This window comes from Schistocerca nitens, chromosome 9 (genome assembly GCF_023898315.1).
Source record: "Schistocerca nitens isolate TAMUIC-IGC-003100 chromosome 9, iqSchNite1.1, whole genome shotgun sequence".
NCBI classification, from domain to species: domain Eukaryota; kingdom Metazoa; phylum Arthropoda; class Insecta; order Orthoptera; family Acrididae; genus Schistocerca; species Schistocerca nitens.
Genome location: NC_064622.1, coordinates 123,554,642 through 123,581,800, shown reverse-complemented (window position 1 = coordinate 123,581,800; position 27,159 = coordinate 123,554,642). Strand labels below are relative to the sequence as shown.

General features: G+C 42.4%; 1 long non-coding RNA gene and 1 pseudogene across 1 annotated transcript in view; one reads left to right on the top strand and one right to left on the bottom strand.

Moving 5' to 3' along the window:
* LOC126203739 (uncharacterized) overlaps positions 1–12,333 on the top strand; it is a 101,904-nt gene extending 89,571 nt beyond the window's left edge. The window contains exons 2-3 of the long non-coding RNA XR_007540362.1: positions 3,992–4,091; positions 12,231–12,333. This is a non-coding gene — a long non-coding RNA (uncharacterized LOC126203739). The remainder of the gene's footprint in view (positions 1–3,991; positions 4,092–12,230) is intronic.
* Positions 12,334–20,444: 8,111 nt separating this feature from the next.
* On the bottom strand, positions 20,445–20,562 carry LOC126204642 (5S ribosomal RNA; annotated as a pseudogene).
* Between the last annotated feature and the right edge of the window lie 6,597 nt (positions 20,563–27,159).

Genomic DNA, 27,159 nt, shown 5'->3' with positions numbered 1-27,159 from the left:
GTCGGGGAAGTCGCAGAGGCACCTGTGACAGCGGAGTGGTTGGATTTTGGAGGGCGAGCAGAAACAGTGAGATGGACAGTAGTAAGCGGGGCCTGAAGCCGTGTCTGCCGACGCCGTGTGTGGTGGCGAGAGGAAAGTTTGCCACGTTACCTGATTGTGTTTGGGCGTTTGCGGCGGACTTGGTGGGTAGAGGCGCCGATGCTGTCGGGAACATGCTGCTACCTTGTTTATGATGGATCTACCGTTTGCTTCTAGTGACTACATTCTCGTCTCCTATGGCTCTGTGACTGATGTGACGCCATTGCGAGCACAGTTGTTTTGGATATAAGCAGCATTATGTTCTCAGTGTCCATCGTTCTGGCGATTACTGAGTGTTCTTGCCGTTGTGGTGTATTTATTGAGCAGTATGCTTTGGACGCTTGACCTTACTATTAGGAGTCCATTGCGTAAGGCCGCTTTTATCCTGTGAGGACTTGTGTTCTGCATTTAAAAACTTAGTTGTTGTCAGTCACTGAATTGCTGAAATGCATTCATACTTCTCTGCTTAATTGTTATTGTTTTACGCCCCTCTGAATGGGAAAATGATAAAGGGCCTTACTATTACTGACCTTCTTGTGTGCCACTGACTTGGTTGTGTTTTTCAGCCATGTAATTTGTGCGTTTATTGTAACGAACCGATGTCTGTTTCTGATTAATGTTTCCCTGTGACACTGAGTGTTAATCTTGTAACGAACACCGTTTTAGATATTTTAATCAGTGTGTTGCAGGACATATCCTATTTGTGCCTCGCAAGTGGAGACCGGAGGCGGTTTATTGGCCATGATGATGTGTTGGTAGATCCATTTCACGAGTCCAGGCCAGTCACCCGGAGATTTAGAAGTTGTATCTTGTGTTAAGTTAATACTCATTATTTTAAGCGTAGTGGGCTAAGGGAGGAAGTTTATGTGGTTTTGCGCAGATTGCGCGGTATGGTTAGATGACTCTGAATTCAGTGTGTTAGGTGGTGTTCTCTGAGGTGCTGGAAGTAGTGGATAGACAGCTGTTTTGGACACGTTGTATATGCAAATAATTTATGTCCTCATTACGTTGGTGAGTTGCTTGCCCTTTGTATCACAGGTGGTGCTAATTTCATTAATTTCGCCACCGGTCTTCGCAGAGGCTGCGGGAGGAACCGACCCACTGTGGCAAGCAGTTACGTAGCCGCGCCCGCCCACCGTAGCGGGCGTTGTCGACTAGCCCGACGTCTTCCTACTTGGTGGCGGGAGCGTGTTGACTGGTTTCTTACGGCTTGCAGTCTGGGAAACCGTGCCTTTGGTGTACACGTGGAAGACTTATGTTTTGCTTCCAGTACCTCTGAGTGGCTCTATGTGGGTAATGAGAACGACTTATGTTGTTGGTGGCTCAGGCCGAAAGTGGTTCATTTGCTAAACAGGTGTATATGCATTTCTTTCCCATAATTCTGTAAACATGTTTAGGTGGTTGTGTTCTTTTTTAAGTCAATTGAATTGTTGTTCAGAGGTTACTATGTATGGCCATTAACTTATGCAGACATTTAATAGCAAAGAAGTGTATTGAATTCTGGTTTAGAGTTGTTGATTATATGGGGAAATTGCCTTGAACTGACATTTAATTAATTAGTAAACAACTGAATGCTATTTGTGAGTTGAAGTTTATTGTGTTCCTAAACATACTAACGATTATTTTTATTAGTTCACTTATGCAGTTAAGCGATTTACAAGGCCTGTTGTGCTGTTTCCTTTTAAAAGTATTATCAATGTTATTAATAAAGAAGTGTTGTAAAAAAATAAACAGTGAATGAAGTGCGCCAAATCCCTTTGGTCCGCACCTTCCGTCATTCACCCTTGGGTGGTATTAACAAACCGTGCAAGCCCATTTCACTCCGTAAGTAGGCTGCCGAAACATCCGCAACGCAGGCTTCGTTGAAGCAAAGACATTGCACCAACTGGTACACTGTTGTCTTCTTAAGGTTATGAAACATATAAAATCGCTCTCGGGCGACCGCTTTTTCCTATGACGGTGGAAACCATCTGTTGTTTCTTTCATTTTATCCCATAGTAAAACTTACTCATAAGCCATAGTAGGACATTTAGGTAGTACCGTCATTGATACTAGTACCTTCCGTTCAATGCTAATTGCCTGGGGATATTTATGAGAGACATACGGAATGGATGAGGGTAGAGATGTGGAACACACTGGTCCTGGCACCACACATTAAAGCCAGTTCTGCCCTTGTATTCTGACTGAAGAACGTCTAAAATAGGGTGTGCTGGACAAAAAAGGCAAAGTATTTGGTCAGATGAATTATAGCCTAAATGTTTATTGTGAATGTTCCTGTGTCGCCGCAGTGGCTGCAGGAGGGCGAAGCGGCAATGTCCCAAGTGCGGCAGTCATTAGAATGAAATCGTTTTCCCTAATGAGTTAAGAGTACTTTCATTCAGCTAATTACTTGTTGCATAAATTAAACTCACTATAAACGTCATGAAGGTCGTCTCAACTGAATAAAGTTGAATACTATTTTAAAACAGTATAAGCATGCTGATCCCTTATAAAGAATTCCTCTTTGGTATACAAGGCGGTATCACGGGGAAACAAATTTAATAGGCATTGCAAAATACTTCATCGATTGGACAGATATTGTATTTCCAAGGTTGGATCATCGAAGGGGTCTGTAACACTGCACTCACTCACTTCTCTCCTAATATACGACTATTTGAAAGTTAAAGGAGATTATTTCTTCCTAGTGCAGTGTTTATGAACCTCTCTGATGTTTTCAGTCACGCTGTGTCTTGCTCATAAATTGCATCACTCACGCTGTGGTTCACATTTGTTACTGTTTTCATATATGCCCGCTGTGTATCCCTCACATAAATCCTATTTATTTTCTTGTGGAATGTATACTTATGCACAAGTGAAGAGCTTCTGCTAAAAGTAATCCTGTTGGACATCAAGGGACGCAACAATAAAAAATATATTTTAGCTCATCGATTTCTTTGTTCCGAAATTTGGCAGTAATTGTCATGGCAAAACCTGTTGAACTTAAGCATTCGATCTGGGGTATATTATATCGCTTTTGCAGTTTATGTTTTCACCAATATGCACGCCTTAGCACATGACATCCTCATGCTATGTAGCAATTCTTGTTGGTAATCCATAGTAATTTATTTCTGACAATACAAAACTAGATGATCAGTGTTTATTTTCTATAAAAACAAGGTCTTTCCTCTGTACCAATTATTAGTGACTACGAAAGCAGTTTCCTTTTCCTTGTGTTGACGTTTCTTACTTAGACCGGATAAATTTTGAATCTTCTGTAGTAAAGGCTAAACCTGCATCGTTATTTAAGTGTAACACATCAGTCAACTTAAATACGTTTGCAAAATGAATGAACTATTGCAGAAGTTTTTGCTGATTTACAATAGGGCTGTTCCCGCTGCCTGAAGAACGCTCAAGTGGTAGAGTTACGAAAGTTCTCCGAAACGTTCTCAACACGACAAATACCTTTCATGTTAAAAAGAGAAACTATAACAATCTCTTACTCAAAACTTCGTTTGTAATTCTTATTAGATGTTACTAGGCTATGCTCAAAGACTAGGAGTATGTATCTATTTATAGGAATAAAATAGTCCGATGTGAGCACAGTCAAGAACGCTATGAAATTCATTAAACCCAAATCGAATTGTGTTAATGGTTATAGAGGACAAATACATTACTATAACAGTATTCATAGTAAAGAAGAGAAAGTATTTCTATAAATGGGGTACAATTAACTTCTCAAGGAAATTTATTGTCCTGGCGCTAATATTCCAATTAAGGCCGTATATATTTCAGTTTCGGTTGCGTATGCAATGATTAGGTATAAATGTTTCCAGCAATTAAGGAAATATGTATATCACTATAACATAAAATCAATATTATAATTATTTCTTACAGTCTTTCAGCTGTTTGCTTAATGTAATTGTTTCTGTTTCAGATTTATCTCCTACTTGGAAACTGTCATGAATCCAATAGCGATGACGCAGTTCGCTTTCAGCGTTTTGGTAGCCTGCGTCGCTCTATACCAAGCCACATACGTAAGACATAATTTCTTTGATTTGAGTGATCTACTATTTACTTGGATTTCTGTCGTGTGCTCACTTTTTTATCGTTACATTTTAACTTCATAAACCGTCAACAATTATCTTGCATAGATATGCCAGTTTATTTCTTCTCCCGTACTTTTTCCAACCTATAACTCGTTCAGTTACGAAATTAATTACACCAATGTGTATTAGGACATTTCGTCACTCTGTCTCGTCTACTAACATGGACGTTTGTCCCCACATATTTTATTATAAATATTGTCTTTTCATCCGTTGATCGTACGTCTGATTTGTTATATTATTCTCTAACTCTACTTAAAAGGCGTGTAAGACATGGACGCAGTCTTTTGCACCTATTGTTCAATGTCTACATCAACGGTGACGAGAAAAAAACAGGTTCAGGATTGAAATTCAGGGTGATTTCAATGATGAGATTTGAGGGAGACATTGATATCCTCAGTGAAAGTGAAGAATAATTACAGGACATGTTGAATGGACTGAACAATCTAATAGGTACAGAATATGGTACAGGAGTAAACTTAAGAAAAATGCATGTAATAAGGAGTAAGAGTTATGAGATTAGCAGTAAATTTAACATCAGAATTGGTGATGACGTTGAATAAAAAAAAAGGACTTTATAAATTTCTGCTACTTTGGAAGCAAAGTATCACATAAGGGACGAAGCAACGAAGACATATAAAGCAGCCTGGCACAGGTAACAAGGACACTCCTGTCCAGAAGAGGTACATCAGTATCAAACAGAGACCTTAATTTGAGGCAGGAAACCCGGAGAATGTATGTTTGCAGCACAGCATTGAAGGGCAGTGGACTATGGGAGAACATGAAAAGAATAGAATCGAAGTGTTGCAGATGAGGTGCAATAGAAGGATGTCGAAAATAAGGTGGACTGATAAGATAAGAAATGAGATGATCCTTCGCAGAATTATCGAAGAAAGGAGAATATGGAAAGCACTGAGAAAAAGAAGAGGCTCAACGGTACAACATATTTTAGGACATCAGGGCATAACTTCTGTGGTATTACAGGAGACTATAGAGGGCGAAAACCTTTGGAGGAAACAGCGTTTGGAATAAATGGAACAATTAATTGAGAACGTAGGGTGCAGTGCAACTCTGAGAAAAAGAGGTTGGCAAAACAGAGGAGTTTTTTGGCAGGCCACTTCAGAAGACTCATGGCTCAAGGGGAAAATAACTTGAATCACTGATTTTGAAATGTTTCAATTTCTGCTTTTATATTATCACAATATTTACATGTTACTTTTATACAATACATTTAGTGTGTAGCATACGCACAGTTAGAAAATCTTCGTCTTCTTCCTTATTCCACTGTTTAGTGCTGTTTTTTTCTGAAAAAAGTTTCCTTCGTTTGTGCTGATTTTTTCCTCTTTCTCTACAATTAGCATGTTTTTGGATATGGTCGAATGCGAGAGAGATACGTTTTCCTCAGTGTCTTTCACTGGATGGAAGCTTAACCGGAAAGAAAGGAAGGTGGAGCTTAACATCTAATTGACGACGATATCATTACGGACAGATCAAAAGCTCACACAGGACAAGAATGAGAAGAGAATAAACCGTATTCTTTTCACAGAAACAATCCTAGTATACACGTTAACGGACTAAGAAACCAGGAAAATCATCAATGTGAATGGTTAAACGGGAAAATTAAAACCGTATTTCCATAATGCAGGTCCAGACCTTAACCAGTGTGCCACCTAACCTAATAGAAGCCTAACTTCAGATTTATTTTATCTGCGATATCTCCCTGCGTTTTGCTTATTACTAAACTAAACTATACTCCGTCCGAACAGGCGCCTGAAGGTCCAACGCTACCGACCGACCACCGTCTCATCCTCAGACGATAGGCATCACTGAACGCGGATATGGAGGGGCAAATGGTCAGCAGACCGCTCACCCATCTGTTGACGGTTTTCGTGACCGAAACAGTTGCTTATCAAGCAAGTAGCTCCTCCCGACTGAGTGCACCCCGCTTGCCAAGAGTACTCCGCAGACCTGAACGGTCACCCATCCAAGTCCTAGCCCAGCCCGACAGCGCTTACCTTCGGTAATCTGACGGGAACCTATGTTACCATTGCGGCAAGGCCGACATTATACTTTTACGCACCTCAAATCACGTACAAATTAGTACTTAAGTTTCGTTTCTTAATTCTGACGAACCTCACCTTACTTTCGTAAGAAGGGAAAGTTCATTTCTGTCATGTAGTCACCATACATTTTCATGACTTGTTTACTGAGAGTCGTAACTAGTGTGTCATCTCTTCATTATCTCCTACATATGTATGTGTTACAGCAGTTTTCATAAGCGTAAAGCGATTTCTGGATGGGAAACACGCCGCGTAGTGTTTCATTTCATCTACATCTACATTCCGCAAACTACGGTATGGTGTGTGGCGTAAATTACTATGTGTAACCCGGTCACTTGGCCCACTCTTCTCTTACCATCGGAAATGGTCTGCGGGAAGATTGGTTGCTGGTAACGCTCCGTGTGAGCTCGAATCTAATTTTACCTCCATGGTGTTTTCGCGAGATATACCTTGGGGGATCAAAAATTTGGTTGTCTCTTCTAGGAACTTACGCCCTCAGAATTTTACTAGGATACCACACCGTAATGCACGCTGTCTCTGTTGTAACTTCTGACATTACAGTTGGCCGACAATCTCCGTGACACATTCGCACTTATTAAATGAACCTGTAACGAACGCGCTCCTCCAAGGACCTTCTCTGTTTCATCCATCAATCCTATCTGGTACGAATTACAGATTGATGTTGACGGCTGTGCCGAAGTAGCTACGTCGCTTCTAGACATCATCGGGCGTGGCCAGTACTTGGATGAATGACCGCCCGGGTGCGCCGGTTGCTGTTGACAGCTTTCCCTTTAAGGCAGAAGGGACTAGAGGGGCGGTGGCACAAAGTCCCCGATCACCTGTCTTTTCGCCAAATTGAATTCCAAATTTCTCCACAGGGTCTCACAAATTGAGCAGATGCAGCACAGCTGATGGTGATCCGTCCGTCGGATGAAAATATTTTCGGCGGGCCTCTTGGTGCTCCTAGAGAAGCGGGCTATCTGCCGGCATCGGTCCCACCCTCTCCCTTCCCTCATTTCCAATGTGTACGTGGCATTACGTACAAACACATTCATTACAGTCGCGCACATATGACAGGTACACTACCAAACATAGCTCTCCTACTTCGCGACGTAATGGTGCCTGAGGACGCAAAAGATAGGAAAAGCCTTGCCAATTGAGCGGTTGAACCTGCCTTTCGGAGTCTCCCAGCAATTCATACAACATGACACCTTACTTTACTCTCACAGATTGATGAAGAATATTTAGCTATTGATCGAGGAGGATTTTTTAAGCTACCTCCTTTGTTTCCAGAATGGAACTTTCGCTCTGCAGCGGAGTGTGCTCTGATATGAAACTTCCTGGCAGATTAAAACTGTGTGCCGGACCGAGACTCGAACTTGGCACCTTTTGCCTTTCGTGGGCCAGTGCTCGGCCAAGTGAGCTAGCCAAGCACGACTCACGACCCGTCCTCGCAGCTTTAATTCCGCCAGTACCTCGTCTCCTACCTTCCAAACTTCGCAGCAGCTCTCCTGCATACCTTGCAGAACTAGCACTCCTGGAAGAAAGGATACTGTGGAGACATGGCTTAGTCACAGCCTTGGGAGCTGTTTCCAGAATCAAACTTCCACTCTGCAGCGGAGTGTGAGCTCATATGAAACTTCCTGACAGCTTAAAACTGTGTACCGACCGAGACTCGAACTCGGGACCTTCTTTCTTTGATGGACTATATATCCTGACGGTTATTCCAATGAATCTCAGCTTGGTACTGTCCGCCACCGGTTGCTGCGTGGTCAGCGCGACAGACTGTCAATCATCATCATTTCATCCCCATCGACTCGCAAGTCGCCGAAGTGGCGTCAAATCGAAAGACTTGCAGCCGGCGAGCGTCTACCCGACGCGCGGTCCTCGTCACACGCCATTAATTAAGTTTGGTATTTGCCTTACTTGCAGTTTATTCTATATAACCGTTCCACTTTAAATCGCTCCTTACACATATCTTAGATATTTTATAGATGTGGCTGTTCGTAGTGATTGTTCTGCAATCGTGCGACGTACAAGAATGTATACTGCCTATTTACATGATACACCTGTTTGCGCTCATCGTCAATTGCCACTCTCTGTACCAAGCGTCGATCCTCTGCTGGTTTTCCTCCATTTCGCCACAATTATATACTGTTGTAGTTTCTGTGTATACGTCAGAAGCAGCGTCATGGAACTATCAGCGTTATCTACTATGTAACCTACATAAATATTGTGTAAAGTAATGATCCTATAAGGCTGCCTTGGGGATATTTTTACGTCTGATGCTATTTCTCCGTTAAAAACGGCATATTGTATTCTGTTTGCTAGAAACTCTTCAGTCGAATCACACATCTCGTATGATATTCGAGTCCTCCCTCGATCTTGGGTGTGTGTGAGTTGTCTATAGCGTACGTTATTTTAAGTTGGATTAAGTAATGTGTAGGATTATGGACCGATGATCTCAGCAATTTGGTCCCATAATACCTTACCACAAATTTCCAAATTTCCGTTAGCATTTGGATCATTAGGTGGACGTACTGAACGCCTTCCGAAAGTCAAGGAGGGTGGCATCTGTATTCTGATTTCTGGGTATCCTGGACCAACACAGCGAGTTGGGTTTCACACGATCGTTGTTTTCCGAGTCCATGTTGATTCCAACAGATGAGATTTTCAGTCTCAAGAAATATCATAACACGCGAGTACAAAACATGTTCTAAAATTCTACCACGCACTGACGTCAGCAGTATGTAACTATAGTGTTATGCGTCCGTTCGACGACTCTTGTTAAGAACGTGAATGGCATGTGCTTTTTCCCAATCACTAGGAACGTTCGCTCCTCCGTCGACATACAGTTTTATACTCTGATGCTATATAGGCCTAGAATCGCATATCTATCCTGTCATGTCAGGTATACTTTCCTCTGTTTGACGATTTCAATTGAGTTTGTATGTTGTGGTCATTTATTTCGATATATATCATCTTGATGTTCGTGTGGCATTTTTACATGGAACCACAGTACGATATTCCTCGGCGAAATAGTTTCGGAAAATGAGTTAAGTACTTCGGCCATCTTTCTATTGTCCTCCGTTTCGATGCTGTTACTGTCACAGAGTGTATGAAAAGATGGTTTTGACTGTTTAGTAAGATTTGACGCGAGACAAAAACTTCTTAGGATTTTATATCATATCGGTAGATAAAATTTTACTTTCGAATCCGTTGAACGCTTGATGAAAAGATTTCCTCACATTAATTTTGGTTTCGTTCACTTTTTGTTCGTCTATGACGCTTTGACTAAGTTAAAACAGCAGTGAACCCCTCTTTCTTTGCTTTCGGGGCAGCTTTCTAACGTCGCCGTCGAGCCATGGTGGGTCTTTACCATCCCTCTTAACATCGCTCGACACATTTCTGTCTTAAGATGTGTTGTATAGTAGTCGTGAACTTTGTCAATTTGTGCTTCAGTCCAGGTGATGAATGTTTCATATTGACCGCTCAAGGAATCTCTAAACCTGTGACGAGTATATGCTGACTGAAGCGAGAAATGAAAATTTATACCAAGCTGGGATTCGAAGACGGATGTCCCGCTCACTAAGCAGATGTGCTAACCACAACACCGCCCTGGCACAATAGCTTTGCACAAACGCACACACTATCCTAGCGCACCCATCTCCTGAATCCAAATTCTCACTCACACCTCAGCCCACATGCTATTCACCCTAAACTCAAACAGCCATTCCAAAGGCTCTCCAACTGTATTGGAATAGCACATCAGCGTCGAACGAAACGTGACATTATAGCTGAAACCCCGGCATAGGTGCTGTAATCATATGAAACTATATGGTTCTAGTGACCTTTTCAATTCTAAAACATCTATGATGTATGTATGCAGACTGCAGCTTCTAATGAAATGAGGCATGACTGGGATTTGGATTGAGGAGGCAGGAGACGTAGGGTAGTCCGTGGAGCTGTACAAAACTACCGTGCCAGGGTGGCGCAATGGTTAGCGCATCTGCCTTAGTGAACAGGAGACCCGGCTTCGAATCCCAGCCTTGGTAGACATTTTCATTCCTCCGTTTCTTATCCCACATGCTAATCAGAAATTTTCTTCTACCTTACTATTTCAAGCGATATTAGGTGATTCTTTTATGATCGCTGATTCCAAATATTGATTCGAAAAGTTAGGGCCTCTAGCGAGGAAATCTAAGATATTTCTGATTAAATGCTCAAGGTAATTTCGGATAATGGGTTTAGAACAATATCACATTTATCACTACCTGCCCTAATGGCTACATTTATAATGTAAGGAATGCAAATGACGTGCTCCTTCCTACTTTGTGTAGTTACACTGAAATTATAGTCCTTTACTAGGGGCCTTTAGTAACCATTGAAACACATTGTTTTCGGTCAGATTCTGTTAAAAGATTCACAATTAGTTGTGGAACATAATGGAATATCCCGCTTCAACCTTTATACTTTCATGAACTTCCGATAGGTGGCGGCTGTGCACGTGGCCTTCAGAATGGTGTCTGTAACTGTCATTGAGTTTCACGGAAACAAAGAGCACAGCAGATGTTCATAGGCGCTTGCAGAAAGTCTACTGAGACCTGGCAGTGAACAAAAGCAAGGTGAGTCGTTGGGCGGGGCGTCTGTCATAGTCGCAACAAAGACACGCAAACCCGTCAATTCTCCCGCGTGTCCGGCCGGCCGCACACAGGTGTGACTCCTGCACTGTTGGAACGTGCGACACTCCCATTCCAGCTGATAGACGGAACACAATCAAACAACTCGCTGCTCAAATGGACGTCTCTGTTGGTAGTACTGACAGACTCACCCAGCACTTGAGGTTCCTCGACGCCTAATAGAAGACCATGAAGAAGAACGGCGGAATTGCTTGTGCTTTACGACACTGATCGTGAATATATTTTGTCGAACATCATCACAGGCGACGAATCATGGCTTCATCTCTTCTAAACGGAAACATATCGGGAATCCATGGAGTGGCACTTCACTACCTCTCCTATCAAAAAAAAGTTCAGAGCCGTGCGCTGAGCCATGACGACAGTCTTCTGGGACTCTGAACGGGTTGAAGTGACGTCCTCGCTTGTGGTGCCATGGTGACCACTGAAGTTTATTGTGCTATCCTCAGGAAATTGAAGAAACGGCTTCAGCGCGTTAGTCGCCACAAGAATGCAAACGATCTCCTTGTTATTCATGGCAACGGAAGGTCCCGAGAGGAGCTCACAAAATTTAATTGGACGATTCTTGCTCATATACCCTACAGCTCTGATGTCCCACCTTCCACCCTTTTGGCCCGTGAAGGACGCACTCCCTGGGAAGCAGTACGTGGATAATTGATGGGTTATTAATGCATCAAGACGTTGGCTCCGCTGTCAACAAGCAAAGTGGTACCAGGTGGACATACAGGCCCTGTCAGTAAGATGGTGTAAGTCCATTGTATTGAAAGCAGATTATATTCAAAAACTGTACTTTGTAGCCAAAAGAGTGGGGAATAATATAGTGTATTGGGCCACGCGGGGTAGCTGCGCGATTTAAGGCGCCTTGCTACGGTTCGCGCGGCTCCCACCGTCGGGACTTCGAGTCCTCCCTCGGGCATGAGTGAGTGTATTCTCCATAGCGTAAGTTAGTTTAAGTAGTGTGCAAGCCTAGGTGCCGCTGACCTCAGCAGTTTGGCTCCATAGGAACTTACCACAAATTTCCAAAATAGTGTATTAGAATACTGAATAGAACCAACTTGCTTTCAGAAGATATGTGTGTTGCATTACTTATTGATCGTTCCCCTTACATATACAAGCACTGCTTCATTTCATGTTAATTTGACGTTTGTTGCATGCCGACTTCGCCGTGTTCAAGTTTTAATGGTCAGTAACATTACATATTCCTTGAAGATTACTAACAATTTGATACCATCACAGAATAAAATATCTTATTCGTAAGATCTGGCTGCTGTGTAAGTGCTGTATCTGATGCCTGCCTCTGTCTTTCGCTACAGAGCGAGGACATCAGCGCCGCCTGCAGGTGCGCTATCTTCCTGCCAACGCCGGGAGCGCAGGTGTTCCTCTACTGCTGGGCGGCGCACAACGTTATGGAGCAGGTGAGCCAACTACGATCAGAAAGACAGGCACAGAATACCTCAAGTTTTGCTTCTCTGTTTGTCAGTACACGCTGTATGTAACTAGATGAGAAAGTTAGCGTTCTGACTCATTACGGGCATAACCATGTACAGTGCTACAAAGTAGGCTTAATGTGCAAGTTATACTTTACTACGATGCAGATTTGTTGTGAAAGTTGTACTTTGCTAGTGTATCAAAGTAATTATAATTCTTCGTGAAATTTTATTTAGACTCATAGAGTAATTGTGCACACTGAGTACAGCTGGCGCCTTGCTTTTCAACTACATGGGTACACTGCCAACCATCCTTCAATCGTTATTCAACACCATATCCGGAAACAAGTAGTCTAAAGTGAACATAATTGCATGAAGCGAGACTGACTGGAGATGTCTACTTAACAGTATCCCAAAGTGCTCTTCCACACGACATGGCTTACGTAAAATCATCCGCATTCTCGCCCTGAGTGCCCAGTCGTGACCGACCGACCGCCATGTCGTCCACTGGCAGGAGCGACATCGGATGCGATATGAGGGGATGGGGGCAGCAAACCTCTCTCCCAGATGTCGACGGCTTTCTTGGCCTTGAAGCCGCTTTTTCTCATTCAAATAGCCCCTCAGTTGGCATGACGAGGGTGAGTACGCACCATACCAGTCCTCCCACCAGAGACAAATCCCTGACAGTACCGAGCGTCAAACCCGGGTCCTCCACATAGCAGCTAGAGAGATAAAGTATTATATACAATTCCCAGACCCTAATTTTGAGTACAGTGGGCCAGTAGCATATTTAGGAAACGGTGATGGAAAGCTTCTTAACGTCCAGTGTAGGCAACATTGTATTCGTCAGGATGGTCGAGTTTCATGGACAGCTCAGTTACCAGTTGTAACCACTATGTCTTTTTGAGGAGTTATCTCTAGAACGGAGCACACTGCGGTACAGCCCCTACAAGGAGCCTTGTTGCTAGGGTTATGGACATCTCTGAAGCTGAACTCCAATCTTCTAAGAAAACAGAGTGCGTGAGTAGGTCTAGACAGAAAAAAGTCAAGCAGTATCATAATTCTCTCATAGTCACTCTTTATTTTAGAATGAGACCTGGTTCGACCTTTCTGGGCATGTGAACTGATAGCGCACAGACCATTATTAACACTTTTCAGTGACTGTTTTTAGTCACCACATATATCAAAGCGTCGTAGTGATGTTCACTGATTTCAATAGTGTCTTTAAATTAAGAATACTGGACACTAAAAGAATAGATATTCAACACATCCAAAAACAGGAAAAGAAAGCGTTATAAGTTTCTCCTTAGAATGATTCCGTTATACATGTTTCTTTATCTCTCATTGGTTCGGTATCTCAATCGGTAAAAGCGAAACTCATGTAGGGCAGCTTTGTCGTTCCCCAGGCTCACCATCACTCTCTTAAAACACTTTTTTTTCAGGAACCGTACCACAAATTCATCTCCTGCGCTAACCTCTTCATCTAAGAGTTGAAATTCAACTCTACGTCCTCTGTTATTTGTTGGATATATTCAAACATTTGTCTTCCACAATAGTTTTTACCCTCTTCTGTTTCCTATCGTACCATGGAGGGTATTCCCTGATGCTTTAAGACAAGTCCCATCAACCTGTCTCTTTCTCTGCTGTGTTTTCCACACGTTTCTTCCTTCACCGATCCCATCGCGAACCTCCTGTTCCTTTATCTTATCAATCCACCTGATTTTCAACATTCTACTGTAACATTACATCTCAGACACTTCGATTCACTTCTCTTCTGGCTTTCCCACTGTCCATAATTCACTACCATACAACAGTGGGCTAAAAACATACATTCTCAGAGATATCACGTTGAAATTTGTGTCAACGCTACAATCTATGGTCGCTTGACAGTGTAAAAACTTTAAACTTCTCGTGTCAGTGTAATCAAGAGATATTGCCATTCATGTCACATACGTATTCTGATAATCCCAGACTCACTCGTCAGAACCTAAAGATGAAATATCCATATACATAATAAAATTTGTGCAGAACACGTATTGTCTAGAGCTGCGACTAGAGCGGAGACTCTTACAACTGCGGGATACCCAAGGATAGACTATGGTGGGGTAGGCCAGCTGACACCCTGTTCTGTAATGAAGTAGCGTAAGATTTATACGAGCTAAATGTTACAGTTCCACAAACAGTGAAGGCCATTTGGCAATCTGTGCTATAATGAAGTAGCGTTATATGTATTCGAGTTAAGTAATAAAATTCCTTGATGAATGGAGTATGGTACAATTCTATGAAAAATGAAGTTGGGTGGTGAGGATACTTGGAACTCTCTGCTGCAATGAAATAGCATTAAATTTATTAGAGCTACGAGCTACGATTCTGCAAAGCACGGTGTACAGTGGCAAAGCAGAGTTGGTGTTCTGTGCTGTAACGAAGTAGCGTCATATTTATTTAAGTTAAATGTTACAGTTCTGCGAAGTATGGGGTTTAGTGGAAAAGGCCGGCAGGCTCTATATGCCGTAATGAAGTAGCATTATATTCTCTTGACTCAGTTTTACAATTCTACGAATCATGGAGTACGGTGGAGAAGGCCTGTTGGCGGTCTGTGTGCAATGAAGTAACAATACATTCCTTAGAATAAAGCGTTACAGTTCTGCGAATCATGGAGTACAGTGGCGGAGATATGTTAGTCGTATGTGCAGTAATGAAGTAGCGTTACATTTGTTCGAGTTAAGTGTTGGAATGTCACGAAGCATGGAGTACAGTGGTGATGGTCAGTTGGCGCTCTGTTCTGTAATGAAGCAGAGTTACATTAAATAGTGTTAAGAGCTACTGTTCTACGAAACTGGTTGTGAAGGCCAATTGGTACTCTGTGCCATAGTGAAGCGGCGTTAGATTTGTTCCGGTTTGGTGTTATAATTCCGCTAAGCATGGAATGCAGTGGCGAAGGCCAATTGACGCTCTTTGGTGTAAGGAAGTAGCGTTAGATTTAATCGAATTAAGTGTTACCATTCCGCAACGTATGGAGTACAGTGGCGAAGGCTAGTTGGTGCTCTGTGCTGCAGTGAAGTACCATTACATTATATCGAGTTAAGTGTTACAGTTCCGTGAAGCATGCAGTACGGCGGTGCAAGCCAATTGGCGCTCTCTGCTGTAATGAAGGAGCATTACATTTAGTCAGATGTTACAATTCTGCGAGGCATGGAGTACGATGGCGAATCGCAAGCTGGAGGTCGGAGATGTAATGAAGTAGCATTACTTTATTTCAATTAAGTTTTACAATTCCACAGCCTTGGTGAGGACAGTGGATGCAGCACGCAGCCTTGGAACACGCTGACATACATCTCAGCGTTTTCTGAAGGCCATTGTCTCATAATACTCCGACGCCGTGCACGGTAGCAGGTGGCAGGTGTAGCTAGTTAAGTGGCGTCCACTTCCAAATCGTAGACTGCTTATTGTCAGGTCGCTCTCGTGGACGATGAAGGCTTGCCAGAGTAAACTCCAGTAGCTCTGCACGTAATGTAGATGGTAGTGCATGTCGACTCCATAGATACAAGTCGGGGGCAGCCATTAGTGCGCCAACCAGATACAGCGACTGTCTGACGGTGCTCCAAACACCAAAGTCCGGCTCTCAGCGAGCCAGAGGTAGAAGGCCCAGGCAGGTCACATCGTCAGTTGCGATTATGACCATTCACAGCGAACAGGATCTGTAGGCCAAGCAGGCAGCTATCTCGATGGTAGAAGTCATCTGGCGATTGGGAGGCAGCATGTCACGCAGACTGCATCATAACTAGCTCAGTGTAAGTGAACAGAATATGGACTTGGACGCAAAAGTATTTATTGCTGTCTGCTGGAGGCGGTACTTTTGTATCTTTCCGAGCACAGCCACTTGCGACCTCACTCCAGGGCTCATCAGCATTCTTCGCCACACATTGACAACAGTGACTTTCCGGGCTTCATCTTGCTGTTTTTCAGCAATGGCAGTGCACTGATAGGCGCTACGTTATGATCCCTCTTCAGTGAGGTCATGTTGGTGAATTAACGATTCAGACTTCTCACTCGTGCGAGGTGAAGTAATGGCTTCCGGGATGTGCCATATCATTTGCAATATTGGAGCTCTGGCTGTTTGTCAGTCTGGCTCCCTATATAGCTCTCTGGCTTTAGTTGACATTGTGATGGCTGGAGAAAACGTAAAGAAAATTTTTCATTTGCCAATGATGTCTCTGTGGTGCAGCACCTCAGAGCACGAGTACCATCCATACTTGTCCAGTTTTCTTTATTTTTTTTCCATTGATGTAAGTACTATATTGCAGTTGCCAAAATTTATTGATTAATTTCTCGTAGTTGGTGTTCAAAGTTGAGTAAAATTTTGTAAATAAAATCATGGTCACCGTTGAGTGTAAAGTTATTTATTTTTACAACCCACTATTGCAATTTCGATCGTGTGGCTGTTATCAAGTGATACAACTGCGCTCTAGCACATGTCAAAACCTAAATACGTTTGGCATGATTGTAGGTCGTCATAACATCTCTGCCTTGGCTCTTTAATATTACCGTCGTTAACACTTTTACATAGATCACAAACTGGTGTGCATTGTTTTGCAAGTTCTATTGTCAATAGACATCCAGTGTAACTGAAAACGACATAAACATCATTTTCAAATTTAAATTGAAAGTGTTCGGTATGGGACAAAAATTCAGGTTACTGAAATCTCCGTGTGATCATTCAATTATACGTGTTCCTTAGTTATCCCAAATATAATTAAGTCAATATCGTGAAAGAGATACACCCGATTTCGTTTATTGGCATTATCAGAAACTGTGCGCCATTTCGTATGACCTCGTAGGTAGGATATTCAACCACAAAGTTTCTTGTCGTCTCGCAGATATGTTCCCTTGCGTCAGTGACATGTCTTGATATATACAGGATGCAATGGGTGTAAGTCCAGATATTTCTATTGGTAACATATTAAAGAACATAGTTCTTATTATACGAAACAGTGATCTATAATTATTATAAATAAAGTGGAAGCAGTCTTGATCGCATAAATTTTTTAATGTGGTGACCGGTTTCGATCTTATTATAAGATCATCTTCAGACCATAGATGCCGGGGGCGGTGGCGCATGGCAACCCTCTTGCTTGTGGCTGGTGGTGAACTGCCTAATACTAAAACTAAGTACTACTATAGTACTTACTAAGTAATACTATAGTATTCAAAGAACTGTGACTGACGCTCGAACAACAGGGACTTACATGCATTGAGAATAGAAAATAGTGCATTGAGAATGGCTAGCTATCAGCCGAAATCTGGATATGCGCAGTAAAATCTGAAAAAAGGACGACTGATTGCTGCACTCTATAATTTATAAGTCACATGACAGTCGCCGAGTGCACCCAGTTTTCGAATTGAAGATAACCTGATAATGATTATTGCTACTATTATACCAATTACAGTCGTGTAAATAAGCTTAAAAACTGACACTGTTTACAATATTGACTAAAGAGAAAATGAAATCACGATGTATTGCAACATTAACCTAAAAATAATCGTAACGGTAGACGTTATTTGTCACGACTGTTTTTTTTTTTATAGTTTCCTGTTCCTTCAAAGGTATCCGCATGTCACGCTCAGTGACATGTGCATCTGTCGTTCGTGGGAAGAGAGTAGCAAATTGTCTTCCAGTCACAAGGTATGATGTTTCCTGTTGTTTCTCGAAATGAGAGGAGTTTTTTGGTGTTGCCTCTGCACATTTTTTCCAGTATAACTAGTGTTAAGCATTTAATTTTATCGACGAAGCCAAATCGTTACCTCTAACTGACTGATTTCTTCCGTCTCCTGTTGGAGTTTTCGGGGCGTTGAGCTTAGTCCCACTTGCGGCCGTGGCGACAATCAGTACACTCTTCAGCGATGTGTAGGGTTGAGATAAAGTAAATGCTCTTCATATACCAGATGGCTACAATTAAAGTTTAGCTATTCGCGGAGGCCCAGTGTCGGCTCTAAGTATCTTTTGGTACTGGAACTTGGTAGACATGCTAATGCAACAATGACGAACCGATTCAAATTGGAAAAAATAGTTCCAGGTTTTGCCACCAGTTGCAAATCTGGCGCTATACAATGTTTATATGAAGGTATTAAAACCACGCTGTCATTTGACAAAACGTAATACCAATGAACAGTATAGCAATCGAGAAGGGATATTTTGCATTGTTAGTGAAACTGTTTTATGTGAACGGTAGCAATTACAATGCTGCATTGAGAGAGTATCGCCGACTGAAAAGTCTGAGGAGAGCTCTAGTATTATTAATTTGTTTAAACGAGACAATTCTGAAATTTGAAAAGACGGGTGAGCTTGGTGTGTCACATGGAAGAGGAAGCCTTCCTACCCCGCTGGAAGTTATTGACGGGGTTTGCTTTCTGTACTTGACAATACAACACATGCCTCTGATAGTGGTAGTCATGCAGTGTCACGAGAGTTGCCCACCTATGGTCAACAGTACGGAAAGTTTTGCGGCTTATTTTATACTGGTATCCATAGAAGACCCGGACCGTTCTGCAAATGGAACCTCATGATCTGCAGCAATGTTTTGAACTCGCTCTTCAGCTTTTGGCACGGATCGAAGTTGACGACATGCTGTCGGGAAATGTTCTATGGATTGCCGCGCTGTATTCTATGGAGTGACGAGGCACATTTTACACTTCTGGGTGCAGTGAAGCATTTGGCAACCATGGGGTCATTTTCCGCGATAACTGGCTATCCGCAACACCCACTCAGGGATGTTGCACCAACCCACACTGTCTCGGAAGTTTCGCAAAGTTTCATGATCTCTCAGTTGTGGTGCGATGGTGGGGTGAGCAACATGTACTGCTTCTGAGCACACTTACGGTAAAACATTTTGTTTGAGATTCTAATCACATATTTCGTTTTATAATATATGTAATCAAGGAAGCAATTAAATTCAGTTCTCAAGAGAATTACGTGGCTAAATTGGTCTTGCGTCAAGTTTATAGGTTTTCAGCTTAGCTTTTGGAAGGGCGATATGTTTTCATTATTCAACCAGGCTGGAATTTCTCCATTGCGCTCTAGAGGTTTCCTTGGGCAGAGTGAACTGTCACAAGCCAGGTCTGGTGGTAACCGCTCGCAATTTGTAGTAATTATCAGGATTTTCTTTTGTTAGTGAACTTACCTTGCTGTGACTTTCCCTTCCAGCTGTAGCGAGTGTTTGATTTTTAATACAATCACAAGAGAAGTTTGTCCGAGCCTTCGGTGACGCGACCCTTTGCTGACAGAACTGTGTCCAGAGAGTTTGTTAAGAAATCAACCCTCGTAATGAACAATAACATTAAAATGCTTTTTCATTTGTTAAATCATTACTAATACTCAAGTAGAGAATGCTTCGTGTAAATAAATGTCCTTTTTCACGGAGTGTAGTTCACTGGTCTTTTTGCCTATGTGCATTCCACAGTCCCTTTCCACATCCTGGGACTAGCGAGAATATCTGTCCTCCTTGCGAAATGTCTTTTTAAATCATTAATGAAATTAATTCCCTGATCAGTCGTGTAGAAGTCGTATAGCCACATTCTGTTACGCGTAGTAGACAAATCACTGGAAGAAATCTCATTATGTTGTCTTACTGACTTCAGGCTGCATTGCACTCGTCGGAACTTTCCAATAGAGTGACACTGTCTACTCTTGATAGCAAGCACAGTGGCTTCATAAATTTATTGGATATAGCGAAAGATTTATCTCGTATTTTCAGTACTTCCGAATGTAACAGATAGCTTCAGTGTGTAAAGTTGATCTCACTGAAAGAACAACGGGCATTATTTTACTTGATTAACAGTTCATCCTATAGACACAACGCAGCGATCTGCTGAATAAAACTTTCCAAATCTCTAATGGCAAAAGCACTCCATCTTCAGGCCACAAGTGGCCCATCGGGACCATCCACCGCCGTGTCATCCTCAGTTGAGGATGCGGATAGGAGGGGCGTGTCGTCAGCACACCGGTCTCCCGGTCGTTACGATGGTTTTCTTTGACCGGAGCCGCTACTATTCGGTCCAGTAGCTCCTCAATTGGCATCACGAGGCTGAGTGCACCCCGAAAAGTGGCAACAGCACATGGCGGACCGGATGGTCACCCATCCAACTGCCGGCCACGCCCAACAGCGCTTAACTTCGGTGATCTGACGGGAACCGGTGTATCCACTGCGGCAAGGCCGTTGCCAAATCGCTAATGGCAAAAGACAATCAAAGTAGTCAAAGAAAGATGTCATCAAGTTCACTGTTGGTAGTTATTTTTTTATACAGTAAAATATAACACAATAATGGAACCATCATAGTGGCATATAGTGACAGAATATAAGGAACGATAAAATAGTTTCCGTTCGAAAGCCGTACAGTCCAGAATTAGTGTGCAAGTCAAGAAAAATCGCCCCTGGCATTGAGGCACCTATCCCACCGACGCACCAGTTTCAAGATACCCGTGTTATAAAACACCTTGCCCTGTTACTGGAAGAAGTCCTTAACTGCCGGCTGTACATCTTCCACCGACAGGAATCGTCGACGCTTCAGGACCGTTTTTAAAGGTCCGAAGACGTGATAACCGCATGGCCAGATATCAGGAGTAAATAGCGGGTTCTCGAGTGTGTCCCGCCTAAGTTGGCATATTTGTTACGATATTTGCGATATGGGGAAGCGCGTTATCATGGAACAGCGCGGAACTTGGCGCACCATTCCACAACGGTGGTTTCCGACAGACATGCAACGCCATACACGTTCTTCATTCTCCGATGGGTACTGTAACCTCCCCACAAAATTTAAAATAAATAATATGAATATGATCCTAATTTAACCTCCCCACAAAATTCATTCTGATTTAATCCAAGCTCAAAATTCAGCTCTGTGCAATGCTGGCCGACCTATCTGTCATTTATGAAAGGAAGCAACTGATTTTTCAATTGCAATAATCGGGATGATCATGGATGGGAGAAATTAGTAAATTCTTTAAATTGGAATGAATGGTTGTTAAAAGTCACTTTTTATGAGAAAGATTATTATTACGAGATTCTTAAAACATATACATGGGACTTGAGATAACATTACTACATATGCGCGAGGCTGCCTTTTACCTTATACGTTAATACTCAGACTCCGACATCGCTGCACCGCGACCGGGCCAGCCAACACGATACACCATACCAGACCAGAGCAGACTCCAGACTCGCAACAACTTACTGCTACAGCTACACAGTTCCTACTGCAGTCAAGACTGCTCTCTGGCCAGAGATTTTCTTATACCTTGCATATCGCAGGCAGCGCATAAGCAATACTCCTCTAACAGTATCCACAAGTGTTTTTCCATCAGCGAGCAAGAAAACAATAAGAAGACCTTGGTCCTATTTGGACGCATTTGACAATGACAGCCATTTTTCACGTTTCCGCATTTACCGCATGAAGTCGGAAAGTCATGAATGTCGCACTAATCTCTTGCTACAATTCGACAAGTCGATGCTTATACGAGAGTTGTCCAGAATGTAATTTCCGGTTGGTCGCTAAATGGAAATCACAGTGCAAATCAGGAACATTTTATTTGCAAGAGTTAACTACACTTTCCAGATACTTCTCTACATAGTCGCCGCTCCGACTTAGACATTTGTTATACCACATTTCCTACACCTTCGTCATAGAAGGCCGCCACCTGTGCTTTACGACAATTCTCTACGCTGGTCTACAGCGCGTAGCCTGCGCCCAAGTGTTGTCTTCGTATCCAACGTTTCATGTGTACAGAGATGATACTCAGGACGAGGCAATTAGGGCTTTGTTGTGGATGATCGAACACTTCCCATCGAAAAGGCTGCAGGAGCGTCTTCACTGCCCCTGCGGAGTGGAGCTGAGAATTGCCATAAAGAAGAAAGTGCGTGGCAGCTGTGTTAAGTGGGCTGCATTCATTAAGGCGAAGCCTCTCAGCGGGCCCTCCTACTTGGCGGGAGACATCGTTGTCCTAGGCACGTTTACTTGCTCACAGTGCGCTGACAACTGAAAAGAGCGTTTTGATATGATCGACGATCATTCTAGAGACACTACCCAAAACATCTGCGCAAAGCTTCATCGGGTTTTCACTGTGGTGTCCATTTCGCGACCGATGGGAACTTACTTTCTGGACAAACCTCGTATACCAGCATGGGAGTCGCTCCATGTTGCATATACGCTGCAGCAACGGCCTCACACGAAAAATTTTTGATCGCGTCTTATAACTTCTGACTATCCCTTAAACCAGCACAGTCGGCCACATACACAATCCACTTACGAGGATTACTGGAAGACTATCATATCATATGCAAGGTAGAAACAATTCCCTTCCCCCAAACAGCGCAAAACACGTTCTGGAGTCCACAACAGGGAAGATGAATGACTCCCTTGTGCAAGTTACATAAACTTTCTTCCTTTCCTTAGAGAAGTTACAAACATTTAAGTCTTTAAGCTAAAATGTTAAGTAATAATATCGAATAGCGACAACGGCTAACGGACTGCACGAGATGCGCGACAAGGATACGAGAGTTCCTTGAGAGAAATGCCGTTATCCTATAACCTTAGATTACATGTCGTTTTACAACGCAGGAATAGCCAGGAAGCGTTCTGCTGCAGGGCCAGTTGGTGTCGGCGGCCGCGTACGGCAGCTCGTGGCTGGCTGGGAGCAGCCGCTTCAGGCGCGCCCTCCGCATCCTCATGTGTCGCGCCGAGAAGCCGCTGGTGCTCACTGCGGGACACCTCTACCCCATCAACAAGCCTGCCTTCCTCTCGGTGAGCAGCCCAAGTATTCTGCTGGCGACCTTCCCGCTGCATCTCTATTAGACATAGTGGAAACACCAAAAACAAAACACGTTGCTTCACCTAATATTTATTTACTTCTTGCTTATTTAGACTGACCAAATTAGGGACTTTAGGCTTTCTCTTACTTCTGACCAGCACATACAAAAAAACTAATGCGTAGCAACAACAATGACAGTAATTTGCATGATTAATAAAAATACTAATTTCCAGTAATAAAACGGTTCAAATAGCTTTGAGCACTATGGGACTTAACTTCTGAGGTCATCAGTCCCCTAGAACTTAGAACTACTTAAACCTAACTAACCTAAGGACATCACACACATCCATGCCCGAGGCAAGATTCGAACCTGCGACTGTAGCGGTCGCGCGGTTCCAGACTGTAGCACCTAGAACCGCATGGCCACCCCGGCCGGCCGGTAATAATATTAGTAACACTAATAATGATGATAAAATAATGGACGCATTAAGAATGATATCAGTTAGTTATTAGATAACAAACTCAATAACAAGAAATTCCTTTATTAACAAAAAGTAATAATTTACAATAATAATAATAGTGACACTAAAAATAGTAACACAATAATGGAGGAATTAAGGATGATAATGATTAGTTCGGCACTTTTGAAGCCTTGTTTGGTATTAGAAGAAGTGCAAGGGATAGTGAAAGAGGAGAGGATTGAAACGAACGTAACAGTGGATGCTAGGAAAGAATTTCGGTAGAGAACTCTGAAGACAAGGTCTCGCGTCCGTCGGCCGTCGTAATTTAATATATTATTATTGTTATTATTTTTTGATTGTTGCCGACTTACGTGGTGGCCTTACTAAAATGATATTTCATTTAATTTTGATTTACGATTAAATGCTTTCCTGAAGTTCTCCTTTTTAACAATATTAATCTCAAATTATTTGTTACGTTAATGAATCTTATAACATGAGCATATAAGCTGAACAATGTAATAAACTTTTCATATTAATTTCCTCGGCTAGTCAGCTCACTTTAAAGCAAAAGATCTTTAGTTATTAATTACAATTGCGGCCCACACACGCGCGAGAGTATTTTTTCTTACCTCCGTTAACCATTGCCACGTAGTCGGAGTCCTGGCTGTGGCTGTCGGCTATGGTACTGAAAATAAGAATCTTAAAGCTACGTATTTCTGCAACTTCGTGCGGCTGTGGAGAAAAATTAATATTATGTTAATGGCTGGCAAGTATTTCGATTCCGCTAATTTTTCATAAGTTAATATCGCCACGTAATGGCGTCGTTGGCTGCATCGGCCGCTGCGATTGTTGAACTGTAAATTACTTGAATGCAGGTTAATTCAAGGAAGGCGGACATGAAATCGGGATCGTCTCTTACAAATTAAAAGTGCACAATAATATTAAATCAATATATTATCTGCTTAACTCGTACAAATATGCTTACATTTGTCATCACTCGAAAGATGTCCGTCTACACGCAATCAAGACAAGAGAAGAGGTGAAGACGACTAAAAATTAACAAAAGAGCGTATCTTGTCGTCTCTTTAGATCATTTTGTTACATTTCTTTGCATTCGAAACTTAGAGAAATTATTTTACGGCTACATGATAAAAATATATTATTCAATTTTTAAATGTGTCTTCTTTATAAATACTGGTTTTAAGTATTTTCGTAATATAGCACTGGGGACGCTATAAAGGGGAGGGAGAAGTGGTGGGCGATGGATGGCTGATGAGAGTAAGCGGTTGTGATAGAAGGTGGGTCATTAGCTGTCTTTTTGAAGTTTGAAAGCATTGCAGTTTCTGTAATATTCTGAGGAAGATTGTTCTAAAATCGGGTTCCTGATACATAATATAATTTAGAGAACGTGGCAGTGTTCTTTAGTGGTACAGACAGGATTTTACGTTGTTGGGAGCGAGTATTGCTGCTGTGCTGTTCAGATGGTAGCGTAAGGGTTGAAGATAAATAGGAAGGAGAGGAATGATTGAGAAGACGATGCAGGAAATACGGGGTATGGAAATGGAAATTCCGTGTAGCTAGGACCTCCCGTCGGGTAAACCGTTCGCCTGGTGCAAATATTTCGAGTTGACGCCACTTCGGCGACTTGCGTGTCGATGGAGATGAAATGATGATGATAAGAACAACACAACACCCAGTCCCTGAGCAGAGAAAGACTCCGACCAAGCCGGGAATCGAACCCGGGCCGTGAGGCATGACATTCCGTAGCGCTGACCACTCAGCTACCAGGGGCGGACAATACAAAGAATGATAATCTCTACTCTTGTCGGCACGTAGCCATGATAATTGTCCGTAGGCAGGAGTTATATGGTCGAAATAGTGTACATCACAAATGTATCGCACACATTGCCAATTCTAGGCGAAGTGAACACTCATACGAAAGTCCTTGAGGAATGCAATCACCATAATCAAGGATGGGGAATCTTAATAACTCCACAAGTTTCTTTTTAAGCTCGAGAGGAAATACTTTTTTTTTATATTTCAGTAATGAATGAAGTGACGCAGACGCCTTCCTACAGGCAGCAGTTGTGTGTCCAATCCAGTTTAGGTGATGGTCCACAATTATCCCCATATTCTTTGCAGAAGATGAAAAGGTGATTTATGTGCTGTTTAGGGTTAAGGGCGGATGAAATTCTCTAAATTGATGAATAATAAGTCTTTTGGTGAGCGTTTGCTTGCGTTTTAGATGGACTAAGTTTCAAACCTATGTCCGTGCCCATTCTGATAAAGCATGTAAGTCAGTATTTACGTTGTTGATGGCTGTGCACAAATTTGTTGGTCTAGCACTTCGGTACAACTGAAGGTCATCAGCATATAAATGATATTTCCAGTGGGAGATAATACTCGACACATCATTAACATATAATGAGAAAAGATATGCGCCCAATACTGTTCCTTGTGTAACCCCTAATACTTCTACTCCCCTGACTTCTTTGTCCCGCTCATTTCACACGGTTGGCGGCATATAAGGTATTAGTGGAACCATTGTACAACACTCGAAGAAAAGTTTTGACTTTTGAGTTTAGCAAGTAGAATATTAAAGCCTACGTAGTTGAAGGCTTCTTTTTCGTCCACAGCTTGTTTCAGTTCGTCAGTCACTTTTATAAGAGCAGTCGTCGTGCTTCAATTTTTCCGGAAAACAGTTTGGTATTCATCCAGAACGTATTTTGTTTTTAAGTAAGTGGTTAGCTCATCATGAACTATATATTCTAAAGCTTCAGATAATGCTGATACAATGCAAATGGGACTATAATCAGTAACTTCTTTGGTAATTTCCTTTCTGGGCATAGGTTTTGTGAGTACATTTTTACCAGCCATTGGGAAGATTCTAGAGGTCAGAGAACGGATAAGAATACAAGTTATTGTGGGTGATAATGGAGGCGATGAAACTGACCATTTGTCTTGTAATATTGCCGTGTCCTACAGTTGCAGAACGAAATCGCGGAGTAGACTACCTGGCTTTGTTAAGACTTGCCGGCTGCAGAAAAGAATTTTCATTTGTGTTCGACCGCAGACACATTAGGGGATTTGGGTACTTGAACGTTGTTCAAGTACAGATGGAGACGTGGCGAAGTACTTACTCAGATCCTCAATAGGCACGAGAGGTTCAACTGCAGGTTTGAGGTTTGCTTATTTCCAGCTCTCGTAAATTTTCCCACAAGACTCAGGGCCTGAAAGTCCTCAGTTAACGAGTGGGCGTACCTGAGTTTCGCTTTCGTCACCGACTGACTAACTCGGATACATAGGCGAGATGATTCTTGGAGGTTGGATGCCGTTTATATTTCCTGTGTGTTGCGTCTCTGACACTCACAATGTGCTGGAAACCCGTTGGCATTCAAAACAGCTTCCAGTAGTCTCAAAATGAATAAATACGGATCCTCTGTGGTTTTCAAGGGAATCTTATACCATTCTTCTTGCAAAATAGTGACAAATTTAGGTAAAGGTGCCTAAGGTGGATAGCAACCAGTAACCCTTCTCCCGGAATCATAAGAGC